Here is an 11,455-nt window from a genome sequence, read left to right as displayed (position 1 = left end):
GGAAAGGTCAGCGTTAAGAGCGCGAGGCAGTCGGGAACTTCCGTTTACAGAAGGGCGTGGCTGTAACCAGAGTCTCCTTGGGAATTCTGGGAGCGCTGCGGGCAGTCGCTTCCGCTCCAGGGAAGTGCGGCTGTGGTAGGGTCTCCTCTGAGGGAGTTGAGCCCGCATTGGCGGCGATGCCTTTTCTCTTGGCCGGAGGTCAGCTGCGACAAACACGTCTTTGCCCTTCTGGAAGAGAAATCTGTAGGCAGTAGCAGAAGGTGGGTTTGGCCCCCATTTGAGTGAGCTTTCCAGGTTTATAGAGATTGCTCAGCGAGTAGCGGATCTCCTGTATTCTGTTTTCTCTGCAATTCTGCCACCTCCTTGAGTTCTCTATTTATCCCACCGTGATCATGGTGGGGCTGATAACAGCCAATATTTATGGAGAGTCCCTGAGGACTCAGACAGTACTTCCAATTTTCTTGTGTTAACTTACTTCTTTCTCAGAACAACCCTATGATTATCCTCATTTTACAGATGGGTGATAATAGGCCAATAAGTGGCTGGGCCAGGGTTAAACCTCCAAAGCACGATTCCATGATTCCTTGTGATCTTGGGCGATACTCTGCTTCCATATCACATTAAGCGGTCATGAGGCTTAAATGAGATTATATGAAAAGGGCTTGGAATCGTTCCTAGCACACCCTATGTGCCTTCTATGTTACAGAGTACAGTATAATTGTAGTGTGTGGGAAATTCAATCAGTTATATTAGGAAACATAGAGAATATCATAATATTTTTAAGGCAGTAGTTCTCAAAATTAGGTGTTAGAATTACCTGGGAAATTTGGTAGAAGTAGAAAAAAAAAATCCAAACCCTGTAATAGTTTCAGGAGACTGGACCTCTCTTCTTTCTTAGCTCTTTGGGTGATTCTGAGACCAAGTATGTGAATTGTGATCTTAAAGTACTCGCTTCCTCCCCACCCCCTACTTTTCTTTTTTAAAATTTAGTTCTTTTATATACCTGAAATGTTTGGATGATCTGTATGATCACCATTGTTAAACACCTAATCGACACAGATTTGATTATCATTTGAATTCAGAAATCTCCAGGGGGGCGGGAGATATTACAATGGACTTTATTGTTTTAAAAAACTAATCTGGTAAGTCTAAACTGCCCTTTCCCTGGCTAAGTGTGCTTGCAGAGACATTTACAAATAGTTATCTGGATTTTTTTCTGTTTAAAAAAATTTTTTTAATGTTTATTTATTTATTTTTGAGAGAGAGAGAGAGAGCACGAGCGGAGAGGGGCAGAGAGAGAGAGAAAGGGAAACACAGACTCCAAATCAGGTTCCAGGCTCTGAGCTGTCAGCACAGAGCCTGACGAAGGGCTTAAATCCGGAAACTGGGAGATCATGACCTGAGCTGAACTCAGACACTAAACTGATGGAGCGACCCAGGCACTCCTGGATTTTTTTTATCTTGAGTTTCAGGAGTATCTTATAACGGAGAGAAACTGTGAAAGCCTTATTCATAATAGCTAAAAAAAATATTAACAGATAATCCACCCGCTGTGATGTATTCATGCAATAGAACATCACTCTAATAAAAGGATCAAATGACTGATACGTGCATCACCATGAATGGATTTGAAAAACACTATGCTCCAATAACTGTAATGCAAAAGAGTACTACTGTATGATTCCATATAATTGACATTCTAAAATGAATCTATGGTGAAAAAAATATCAAAACAGTGGTTGCTACTGGGGAAAGGGGTAGACATTGACTGGGAAGTCTCTCGAGGGAATTTTCTGGGGTGATGTTAATGTCTTGTATCTTAATAGGACTCTGAATTGGATACAGAAGTGATAGGTAGGATATCTGGGTGGAGAGCTAAGAAATAAATATTGCTGATTTTAGAACCTAGGCTGTGAGTATATGGGTGAACACTATAATTCTTCCAACTCTTCTCCACATTAAAGGGGCACCAGGGTGGCTCAGTTGGTTAAGCATCTGACTCTTGATCTCAGCTCACAGCTGGTGAGTTAGAGCCCTGTGTTGTGCTCTACACTGACAGCGAGGAGCCTGCTTGGCATTCTTTCTCTCCCTTTCTCTGTGCCCCTCCCCTGCTCGCTCTCTCTCTCTCTCTCAAAATGCATAAACATTAAAAATTTTTTCATGTAAAAATATTGGGGGAACATAGCTTTGAAAAGTTATGAGTATGGGGCGCCTGGGTGGCTCAGTTGGTTAAGTGTCCAACTTGGGTTCAGGTCATGACCTCGCAGTTTGTGAGTTCGAGCCCCGTGTCGGGCTCTGTGCTGACAGCTCAGAGCCTGGAGCCTGCTTCAGATTCTGTGTCTCCCTCTCTCTCTCTGCCCTTCCCCTGCTCATGCTCTGTCTCTGTCTCTCTCTCTCTCTCAAAAATAAACATTAAAACAATTTTTTTGAAAGAAAAGTTATGAGTAATTTTTGTTTTATATATATAACACACACACACATATATATACACACTCACACTCACACACACACACACACAATCCCACACAATTTGACAGAAACACATACACATAAAAGGTGCACATTGATCACAGCATGACTACCAGTGGGGCAGGAGAGAATGAGAATGTGAGTGGTAGGGGATATAATTGAATAAGTAAATGTTATTTTTAGTTTTACATTTTGTTCAGCATTTCTATGTAATTAGAATAGGAATAGGGTCTATGGAAATTCTGTCCACATTGTTGCCAGAGACCTATAATTTTCCAGGAAGAGTCTGGAAGTGAATCACACCTGAATTTTGTGTGCCAAGTATATTGCACATGGACAGTACATTTTCTGACCATAGAAAGAACACAATCTTTTCATGTCAAAATCCTGTAGATACCATTATATTTTTTGAGTGCTTTTAATGTTGCAGAAAAGAATTCAAATGCACGGCTTATGTTTCATTCCTTTGAAACTGACTTGATTTTTAGCTTTACCTTGTATTTCAGAAATATCTCAAATGTTGACAAGCGCTTCTCCACACTCCCCTCCCCCTCTTCTCCCTCTTCCTCTCCCTCCTCCCCTTCTCCTATTTCTGTTCGTTACACTATTTAATATTGCTCACATTGAGAAATTTTGTTCATCCTCTCTTGATTGTTTACTTACTACAATCTGCTTCCTTCTGTAATCCTCTTTTTTTCTAATTAGTTTCTAAGATACACCTAACTAATGTGTTTGTATTCATTATAGACATTCTCATTATCTTCAGGCTTTTCCTTTGAGTTCTGAAAACAAGTTTATGAAACGTTCTTTTCTGCCATATACTCATTTTCCTTTGAAGCCGATCTGATTAAAAAAATACTTTATTTTTTAGAGCAGTGTTAGGTTTACAGAAAAATTTTGGAGAAAGTACAGAGATTTACCATATACCCGCCTCCCCCCTCAAACACAGCTTTTCCTATTATTGACATCTTGCATTAGTGTGGCATGTTTGTTACAGTTGATGAGCCAATATTGATATATTATTATTAACTAAAGTTCGCGGTTTACTTTAGAGTTCACTCTTCGTGTTGTACAGTTCTGTGGGTTTGAAAATTGCATAATGTCACAGGCGCCTGGGTAGCTCAGTTGGTGAAGCGTCCAACTTCGTCTCAGGTCACGATCTCATGGTTTGTGAAATCGAGCCCCACCTTGGGCTCTGTGCCGACAGCTCAGAGCTTTGAGCCTGCTTTGGATTCCGTGTCTCACTCTCTCTCTGCCCTTCTCCCGCTCATGCTCCGTCTCGCTATCTCTCAAAAATAAATACATGTTTTAAAAAATTTTTAAAAATGCATTATGTCCTGTGTCCACCATACAGTATCATACAGAATAGTTTCATTGCCTCAAAAATAGCACTCGGTTCAACCGATTAGCCCTCCCTTCCCCTAAGCCCCTGGCAACTACTGGTATTTTTACTGTCTATACAGTTGGAATTCTATGGTATATAGTTCTTTCAAACTGGCTTCTTTCACTTAGCAATGTGCATTTAATGTTATTCCATGTCGTTTTATAACTTGATAGTTAATTTTTTTATTGCTGAATAATGCTCCATTGTACGGATGTACCATACATCTGTATATCATTGATTTTTATGCATGCGAAAAATCACTCATATTCAGAATAATGCCCCAATCATAAATATGCATGTGAAAGTATCAACAGAAAACGGACAGCTACATAATCACCACTCACACCAAGAAATGAAGCACCCCAGAAGAAGCTCCACTCTTACCCACAGCACCGTGATGCTTCCTTCTCTATCATAAGTAACCAATTACCCTAATTTTTATAGACTCCTTTGATTTTCTTTATGTTTTTACTACAAAAGTGTCCATCCTGAATAGTACAGTTCAATTTTGACTGGCTTATGAATTTTGTACAAACGGAATCATACCACACCTCCTGTTTTCTGCCTAGCTCTTTTTGTTCAACATCATATTTATGAGATTCACCCATGGTGTCGCATATAGCTAAAGTTTGTTCAATATCCTTGCTGTGTCCTGCTCCGTTGTGAAAAAATTTATTCATTCCATCATGGATAAACATTTGGAGTATTTCTAGCATATCACTATTATGGATGATACTGCAATGAAAATTCGTATACATGTCTTTTTGGTAAACACACACACACAGTACTTATGGGTATATACCTTGAGTAGATTGGAAGTTTCATAAGAAATACTTCAAATTTGGCTCTATAGTCCACCAGCATGAGATTTTTTGCTTATCGCTTGAGGTAGAGATCATTATTCCCCCCTCGACACCACCCAGTTTAGCTCAGCACCACGTATGGAATACCTTCCTCGTTACCCCAGCTCTGCAGTGCCACCTTTGTTGCAAGCCTGAAGTCAACATGTGCTCTTGTGCCTAGAAAATCCAAGGGATCTAGTATAAATTATCAAAGTTAATCAGACAAGCTGGCAAGATTGAAGAATAAAGGGGCAGAAGCAACATTTAGTAGAAGTGGTTAGGGTAAGAATCATTATCTTATTGCCAGTCTCATAGCAAATGTTTTCAACTCTTCACATTGCTTTCCATGTTCGCTGTAATTTATTGCCAGTTTCCTAAATTTCTCATCATGAATGGAGGATTAATTTATCAACCTCTCTGTTTTTGGCATTCCTGGTAAGTCTGCTAGGCATGATGTGTTATCTTTTTATAAACTGTTGAATAAGTTATGGCATAGAATTTTTACATGTGTGTTTCCGATGAGATAGGCCTACCGTTTTCCATTCTAATAAAGACTGCAACAGATTTTGATCAGTGTTGGTTGGGAATTAGTTGAAAGTGTTTCCTATTTTGTTACTCTCAGGAAGAATTCTTTTTTTTTTTCTTTTTTCTTTTTAAATTTAGACCCAAGTTCGTTAACATACAGTGTAGTATTGGTTTCAGAAGTAGAATTTAGTGATTCATCCCTTACATGTAACACCCAGTGCTCATCCCAAGTGCCTTCCTTAATGCCCATCACCCATTTAGCCCATCCCACCCCTCCATTAACCCTCAGTTTGTTGTCTATATATGAGTCTCTTGTGCTTTGCCGCCCTCTCTGTTTTCATCTTATTTTTCCTTCTCTTTCCCTATGTTCATCTGTTTTGTTTCTTAAATTCCACATATGAATGAAATCATATGATATTTGTCTTTCTCTGATTGACTTATTTCACTGAGCATAATACAGTCTAGTTCCGTCCACATTGTTGCAAATGGCAAAATTCCATCCACATTGTTGCAAAAAAAAAAAAAAAAAAAAAAGATTTCATTCTTTTTGATTGCTGAGTAATATTCCATTGTATTCTAAGATAAGCATGGGTTCTTCCTTAAATGTTTGATAGAGTTCACTGATGACACTGTCTCAGAGAATTCCTTTGTGGATTTTTAATAAATTCCATTTCAAGTACTAGTTCTATTCAGAGTTGTGATAACTTCTTGTGTCTGTTTTGATGTGTGTTTTAAACTATGTTTTAAATTCTCTAGAAATTTATTCACTTAAGTTCTCAATTTCATTGGCATTAAGTTCACAGAGTATCCCTTCATGTCCATAAGAATGAATAGTGATGTTTCCTTTTTCATTCATTTCCTTGGTAATTTGTGATTTCTAACTGTTTTAATAATAAATCTTCACATGGATTTGTCAATGTTTTTGTTCTCATTTCAAAGAATAACCTTTTAGTCCTCTTGTACTATGTTTGTCTTCTATTTTATGTATCTGTTCTCATTTAAAAAAAATTTTTTTAGGTGTTTATTTTTGAGAGAGACAGAGACAGAATGCGAGTGGGTTAGGGGCAGAGAGAGAGGGAGACACAGAATCTGAAGCAGGTTCCAGGCTCCGAGCTGTCAGCACAGAGCCCAACACAGGGCTTTAACCCACAGACCGTGAGATCATAACCTGAGCCGAAGTTGGACGCTCAACTGACTGAGCCACCCAGGTGCCCCATCTGTTCTCATTTTTATTGTACCTGTACATTGGGAGAAGTAATTTGCTCTTTTTCTAACTTACTGAGATGGATGTTTCATTTCTTAATTTCCAGCCTTTTTTTTTTACTTCCTTCATGCCTTTACTTAAAGCTTTCCTTTAATTTGATGTATTGGGTGCATCCTATGTGCTTTGATAGGAAGTATTTTTATTATCACTCAGTTAAAATACATTTTAGTTTTGTATGCAGTATTTCTTTGATCTATATGGATTTGGTTTATTTCCAAACATGGTATATAACTTAGAGTCCACTGAAAAGACAGACCACACCAGTTATTTGAAAAGAGAGAATTGGTATATGTAGGGAGTTGATGACTAGATTACTGAAAGGGAGAACAGAGGATTTTTTAAAAAAGTTTATTTGCTTTTGAGACAGAGAGACAGAGCATGAACGGGGGAGGGTCAGAGAGAGAGGGAGACACAGAATCTGAAACAGGCTCCAGGCTCTGAGCTGTCAGCATAGAGCCCGACGCGGGGCTCGAACTCACGGACCGCGAGATCATGACCTGAGCCGAAGTCGGACGCTCAACCGACTGAGCCACCCGGGCGCCCCAAGAACAGAGGATTCTAAGGCGTGGTGCAGGTAACAAGCACAACAATCAGCAACGACCCCCAGGTCTGGGGTAACAAAGTGAAGAGACAGGGATTATTAAAACTGACAAGCTTGGAGGAAGGTCCTGATATCTTGAAACTCAAACCGCCAAGGTGGGAGGAGTGTTCAGCTAGCTCTGGTTCCTGAGCTCAGTCAGAGGAAGAGTGCTGCAGTTCTAGGACTTAGACATCTGAGGAGCAGGATGTGAGAGGCTGTTTGATAGTGTCTGCGAGGAGCCATGAAACTGGTTGTCAGGTGTTGGGAAAGGTGCAAATTAGAGTGAGCAGCTGCTACCAGAAGGCAGTGCTGTTCCTGGAAGCCCAGAGGAAGTAGCAAGTCTCTTCCTTCTCCAGCCTTGCAGTCTCCTGTCGGCAGAGACTAACACAGAACCAGGTGTCAAAGCAGAAGGATAGGCTGCAAAGCCTCCATCCCAGCGCCATAAAACAGGGTAAAGAAGGGTGGTTTGGGAGCTGAGGGACAGTACTGTATTAGAACACACATGGGAGTTTTAAAATCATCTTTTTTTTGTTATTGAGTTCTGGCTGAAGTTCATTACATTCAGAAAGCACATCCGGTATTATCTCAGCATTGTGAAATTTGTTGCTATTCCTTTAGGGCCCGTCATGTGATCCCTTTTTGTAAATATTTTATGTGTGCCTGAAAAGATGTGTATTTTGGAGCGTTTGCCAGAACGTTTTGTTCCCCTTACCCTCAAATGGGTGTCAAAAATGCTGCGGACCTTCCAGGCTTTTCAGCTATCACCCCACAAGAAAAGTCACCACAAGCGCATGACTCCCTCACTTTCTCTGAATTTTAGCCCACAAATTCTCCATCATCTTGTCTTTCGATGCCTCTTGACAGCTTTAAAAATATATCTAGGGGCGCCTGGGTGGCTCAGTCAGTTGAGTGCCCAACTTCAGCTCGGGTCATGATCTCACGGTCCGTGGGTTCGAGCCCCGCGTTGGGCTCTGTGCTGACAGCTCAGAGCCTCGACCCTGCTCCAGAGTCTGTCTCCCCCTCTCTCTGCCCCTCCCCTGCTCATGCTCTGTGTCTGTCTCTCAATAATAAATAAACGTTAAAAAAATTCAATAAAAAAGTGTTATCTACCCATCATCTGCCAGAAGTTTATTCAAATGACCTGTTTTATTATTACAGGGAGTGGAAGTATATTAAAAATTTATCTATTGCATTTTAAAATTTCCCTGTCATTTTATCCAGAAAATTCACCTATTATCAGATTGATCCTCCTTAATATACAAACTATTAGGTATTTTTTAAAGCATTGTCTTTTGGGAGGGGTTGTTAAGTTAGGAATTACATGGTATTATTTCTTTTTTTAATCTTCCAAGTTTTTATTTAAACGCCAGTTAGTTGGGGCGCCTGGGTGGCTCAGTCGGTTAAGTGTCTGACTTCGGCTCAGGTCATGATCTCGTGGTCTGTGAGTTTGAGCCCCGCGTCAGGCTCTGTCCTGACAGCTCGGAGCCTGGAGCCTGTTTCAGATTCTGTGTCTCCCTCTCTCTCTGACCCTCCCCCATTCATGCTCTGTCTCTGTCTCAAAAATAAATAAATGTTTAAAAAAAAAAAACACCAGTTAGTTAACATACAGTGTAATATTAGCTTCAGGTATAGGATTTAGTGATTAATCACTTACATACAACACCCAGTGCTCATCACAAGTGCCCTCCTTAATACCCATCACCCATTTAACCCATCCCCCACCTACCTCCCCTTTAGTAGCCATCCGTTTGTTGTCTATAGTTAAGAATCTGTTTTACGGTTTGCCTCTTTTCCCATGTTCATCTATTCTGTTTCTTAAATTCTGTTTCTTAGTGAAATCATATAGTATCTGTCTTTCTCTGACTGGCTTATTTCGCTTAGCATAATACACTCTAGCTCCACACCATTACAAATGGCAAGATTTCATTCTTTTTGATGGCTGAGTTATATTCCATTGTATGTATATGCCACAACTTCTTTATCCACTCAACAGCCGATGGACATTTGAGCTCTTTGCATAATTTGTCTGTTGTTGATAGTGCTGCTATAAATATTGGGGTGTACGTGTTTCCTTTGAATCGGTATTTTTGTATCCTTTGGGTAAACACCTAGTAGGGCAACTGCTGGATTACAGGGGAGTTCTATTTCTAACTTTTGTTTAGGAACCTCCATACTGTTTTCCAGAGTGGCTGCACCAGTTTATATTCCCACCCACATTGTAAGAGGGTTCCTGTCTCCACATCCTCACCAACACCTGTTGTTTCCTGTGTTGTTAGTTCGGTACCCCGCATGATTTCTTACATCGATTCTGGTCCTTTTGAACCACGGACCATTTTCACATAATGGATGTGATGAGAGAAAAAAAAAAAAAAAAAAAAAACAACTCTCTAAAGGCCTGAGATATAAGGGAAGCCATTTTAGATTTCTATCTAAGTCAGCCTGATTGTACATAAACTTTGTCTAAACCAAAAGCCTGATTTATGGCCCACCAAACATGCATTGTGCACCTGCTCTGTAAATGAGTAGCCTAATGGAAAACCATCTTGTCCTTAAGATAGCCAGCAGTGCTCCTTCTCCCTGCATTCCTTGATGTTAAAACTTGTGACTCCTGCATACATGTTAATCTATAACCTGTTGAGCTTTTATAAGATGTAAAAAAAAGGTATACACTCCTTTGAAAACTGTTCATTCTCCAGAACACATTCTTCCCTGTGAAGAGTGTTTCCCGGGCAGCTGTCCTAACTTGGGCTTAAACAAAACTCTCTTTCTTGCTTATACAGATTGTAAAAGGTGTCTTCATTTGGTATTTACACCTGTCCTGTCATTTTTCCTTCACTCCTCAGTGACAGTACTCGCCCAACATTTGAGATAGTTTCAGGTGGACATTGTATTTGACCTCATTCAGCTGTTTTTCAGCACCACACTGTACTTATTATTGCCAAAAATCTAGGCCTTAACTTATACTTTACAGAAAATGTTGGCATCAGGACAACACATGCCAGAAGAGTCATTAGACGAATCCAGAATGTGAGCAATCCTACATGCCAACCGAGTTACTATTTCAGCAGGTCAAGGGCACACAAAAAAGAAGGGGAGCTGTTCTAGATTATAAGAGGCTCAAGTGACATAGCATTGAATACAATTAATATTCCAGCATAAAGGAAAACGATAATATATTTATTCCCCAGGAGAAACCTGAGCAACTAAACTTTTTCTTCTCTTTTCTCTCTTTGCAGATTTTCTGGATTAAGCCATTATTTCATCTCCTGTCCTCCCTGAATCACGTCCTCCATAAGACAACTTACAAGTTTTTATGTCTAGAGCAGGGAGAAGATCAGTGATGTGATGCCAGAAGCTTAAAGAAGAAAAATACTTCAAGATTTTATAAAGGTTTCCAACGTTTGTCTCTGTCAGTATAGCTCCTCCCATTTGCCTTATGACTCACGTTTCATAATCAGCAATTAAAGCCAAGGAAATGTGGAAAACATTTGTTGCTTCTGCTTTATGGCCTGATCAATCAATGGTTGCATCTGCTTCTTGTGGATTCTTGGCATCCACGTCCGTTCTTGTGGATCTTGCGATGAACACTTCAGGGTAGGTAGCACTGTCGGTTCTAGACGCATGCACGCCCATATAGACTAAAAAAGGCAATCCAGTCAAAGTAAGGTTGAGACTCTATTTGTCAAATTCAATACTCTGTATAGGTCAGTACAATGTCCTTTTAGTATCTGCATTCCGCTCCCCACCCCCACCCCCACCCCGCCATCCCTTCCTTTCCATAATCCCCTCCCCTCTACTCTTTCTCCAGTTCACTGGTCTCTAGGAGGTAGCTTCTTAGAATAGCTCCATAGTTTGCTTTGGTTGAGTTTTTTCTTAGTTTTTGTCACTTAGTTTGGAAGAAAAAAAATTTTTCAAGAAAACGACGGGGGAGGGGGCGGCCAAGCTCCACTAACGGTATAGAATTAATTCGTACTGACTATCCAAAAGAGAATACCGCCTGTCCAAATACTGACTATCCCAAAGAGAGAGGAGAGCCTTGAGGAAAGGCCACTCCGCAGGAGGTTCCGGGATTTGCAGTCCACCGATGCACAAGGCCAGACGCATTACGCTCCCGAAAGACGCCTCGCTTGCATGGTTGGCTGGAGATAATACAGAAGTACATCAAGGAGTTCTGTACCTGTGGCAGCATTTCGGGGTTACGGAACTCGCTCCGACCCGCAGGCTCCGAAATACAATCCAGCCTCTCGCTGGGACCGCCGACACTTCCACCCTAGGAAGGCGACGAGGCGGCCTGGGAATTCTGGGAAGTGTAGTCCCGGAACTCAGTGAGGCTGGATAACTTCCGCCGCAGGCGGCCAAGGCGGCGTCCCTGCTCCCGCCGGGAATTCTGG

The sequence above is a fragment of the Panthera pardus genome, unplaced genomic scaffold (assembly GCF_024362965.1).
Source record: "Panthera pardus isolate Hobbes unplaced genomic scaffold, ASM2436296v1 HiC_scaffold_18, whole genome shotgun sequence".
Classification (NCBI taxonomy): Eukaryota; Metazoa; Chordata; class Mammalia; order Carnivora; family Felidae; genus Panthera; species Panthera pardus.
Note: the sequence above shows the minus strand (reverse complement) of the source record.